Raw genomic sequence first — 3,635 nt, forward strand, 5'->3', positions numbered from 1 at the left:
TATATATATATATATGGAAAGAGATAAAGGGAGAAAGGAAGGCAGAAGGTCCCATGATGTTTCTAAATCCAACAAAGAATGTTGCATAGAATTTTGTTAAAATAATAATTCTTAGTTCTAACCATTCCTGGGAGCTAAATCATGAACATAAAACTCGCGTTATTTTAATCAAAATAGTTCAGCTGTCAATACCATTCCATTCTGATTCAATCTACTTTTCTATCTTTACATTTTAACTATATTTATATTTTCTATCTTATTTTATTTCATTTTATTTTATATTGTGTTATATTATGTTATATTAATTTATTTTTGGTTAATGGCTCAAACTATTGAGAAATAACAGAATTCTGAAGAATCCATAAAAGAATTTTGATTATTGATTTAGAAGATTAAAAAAAATACATTGTAGTGTGTGTATGTATGTGTGAGAGAGAGAAAGGGAAAGAGAAAACAATATCAAAGCTTCCCTTTATGAGTTATCAAAGACAGCCTCTTAATACAGTGGAATTTGTGGCAAGCAAATGGCATTTTGTGGCAAAATGTCTTAGAACAATTCCAAATACATTGCATTTTCATTTATTTCTTGTTCTCTTTCTTTCTCTCACATTTTCCTTCCTTACTTCATTTTGTTCTTGTCTAATATTGGTTGCACATAAATTTCGTATTTTGTTTTGCTCATATTGCTTTTACCATTTATCAAATACTTGCTCTATTGAATTTCTTCATTTATTCTTCTCAAAAATGGTATCAAGTGATTTTTTTTTCATACATTTACCACTTAATCACTGAAACTTTACCCCCACTGTATTTCTGTTTCCCTGATGTACAACGACACCGACCTATCATATCTCTACTCCACTGTACCTATACACCACTCTAACTCTACTTACCTGTATTTCTACACCACTACTGCATCTCTGCTCCTTCAGTACACTGTTCCACTGTATCTCTATTTCTCTGGTATGCTACAACAACGTATTATCATATTTCTATACCACTGTATATCCACATTGTTGTTTTTACTCTCCTACATTTCCACTCTACTGATATGTGGTTCTGCTCCACCGTACACCAATTCAGTTTTGTTTTCATCATTATCATTTAATGTCCGTTTTCCATACTGGCACAGGTTGGACAATTTGACAGGAGCTGGCCAGCCAGGGAGCTATCCAAACTCTAATTGTCTGTTGTGGCATGGTGTCTATGGCTGGATGCCCTTCTTAATGTCAACCACTTTACAGTGTGGACTGGGTGCTTTTTATGTGCCACTAGCAAGAATGTGCTTACGCTGCACTGGAATGAGTGCATTTTATGTTGCACTGGCACTTGTAAAGACAAGCCTGTATGTATGGAGGACAGCGATTTTACTTGGCTTGATGCATCTTCTCAAGTACAGCAAATCACCACATCTTATGGTCCATTGTCATTACCTCATTGAGGCCCAGCTTCTGAAAATCCTTTTTCACCATTTCTTCCTCTGTCTAGCCTCCATTTTTACAAGACATCACCAATTGCCTTAATATTTTGCTATCTGTCCTTTGAGGTTCAAGCATCCAGATAATGGAACTCATTACTTATTCACACATTTTCCTTGTATTGTGTTCCTGTTCTACAAGTACCATTGACTGAATGCAAATGTCATTCTTCATCCCCCATCTTATATTGTTCCATTTACATCAAATGTCCATACCAGCATAGTCTTCTGCTTCAACACACATCAGCTGATGCTTTCAATCCTTAGCAACTCTCTCAGCTCATTTGTATTCTATTTGTTTTTCTACAGGTTAAATATTATGCAGTCAATGAATAAAGTTGATATATGTTAAAAAACAAACAAGGAAACAAAACAAAAAATATGCTAAAAAATAACTACATTGTGTGAGTGTGCGTGTGTGTGTGTGTGTGTGTGTGTGTGCATGCATGCATGTGAAGTATGTGTATGCATGTGAAGTATGTGTATGCATGTATATGTGTGTTTTATTTAGAGGAATCTGCTGTTGTTAAGATAATATGATGTATTCATTCTGTCAAAGAAAATATATTTAGACTTCATATAAAGAATTCAAAGGTTAAAAACCAATAATATATGATATCATGGTATATTGATATATGGCATTATCTTAAATCCCTTTACCATTTCACTAAAGCAAAAGACTTCTATTGTTAATATTTATAAAATGGTTTTATTTATAGGTACAGACGTGGAAATGTGGATATGAAGTTCCCTTTCCAATCATGTCAAATGTCTTTGGTTGACCAATGTCATTGTTAACGTTTATGAAACTATTTTATTTATAGATGCAAGCATAGAAGTGTGGTTATGATATCTCCTCCTCAATCACGTCAAGTGATTTTTACTTTAGTCTTTGGTTGACCAATGTCTTGTGAGTGAAATTTGATAGGTAAAAACTCTTTATAAAACCTGTTGTATGTATGTATGTATGTGTGTATATGTATGTGTGTATGTATGTGTGTGTGTGTGTAGGTAGATATGTATGTATGTATATAGGTATGTATGTATATGGATACATACATAAGGTGGCAAGTTGGCTGAATTATTTGCACACTGGTTGAAATGCTTAACAGCATTTTGTCTGAGTTCAAATTCTGCAGAGGTAGACTTTGCCTTTCATCCTTTTGGGGTTGATAAAATAAGTACCACTTGAACACTGAGGTCGATGTAATCGACTTCTCCGCCTTGTGCTAAAATTTGAAATCAATATTTAATAATCCAGACATGTTCTATATTCACAAAACTAAGTATTGTAGAGTCGAATCAAACTATTATTATGTGTATATGTGTGTGTGTGTGTGTGTGTGTGTGTGTGTGTGTGTGTGTGTGTGTGTGTGTGTGTGTGTGTGTGTGTGTGTGTGTGTGTGTGTGTGCTTGTTTACACATGACACTGAGTAAGAGTGACATTTCTTTACATCCTCAGTAAATGATATGCAACCACATGGTTTTAGGTTCAATCCCACTGTACAGTGCCTAGGAAAAGTGTCTTCTACTATAGCTTTGGCTGAACAATGCCTTGGGAGTGAATTTGGTAGAAAGAAACTGTGTGGAAGCCCATAATATATGTGTGTGTATATATGTTCCCTGCCCCTTCCCACTTGGCAACTGGTGCTGGTTTGTTTATGAACTTGTAACTAAGTGGATTGGGAAAAGAGACTGATAGAATAAGTGTCAAACTTAGGAAAAAAGTACTGGGGTTGATTTGTTTGACTAAACCTTTTGAAGAGGTGCCCCAGCATAGCCACAGTCCAATGACTGAAACAGTTAAAAGATAAAACATAGCTCAGTAGCTTCAATGTGAGAACGCAAGTTGAATAAAGAAGTACCTTTCTTGAACAAATAAATGGTGACAAGGAGGGCATCTGACCATAAAATAATGTATCAGTGAGTAATGCTGCATAGAATAGTGCAACCCATACTAACAAACCACCACCATCACCACCACCAAAGAGAGAGAGAGAGATTTAGTAATCTAAAGTCTGAAAGAGATGAGCTTCTGTCAGAGGCCTGTGAAACTTTAGGCTGCATGGAGCTGAATCAAACTGTTTTAAATAATTATGTGTGAGGTGTATATATACATTATCTGTCTGTCTGTCTGTCTGTCTATATATATATGTAT

Source organism: Octopus bimaculoides, chromosome 1, assembly GCF_001194135.2.
Source record: "Octopus bimaculoides isolate UCB-OBI-ISO-001 chromosome 1, ASM119413v2, whole genome shotgun sequence".
NCBI classification, from domain to species: Eukaryota; Metazoa; Mollusca; class Cephalopoda; order Octopoda; family Octopodidae; genus Octopus; species Octopus bimaculoides.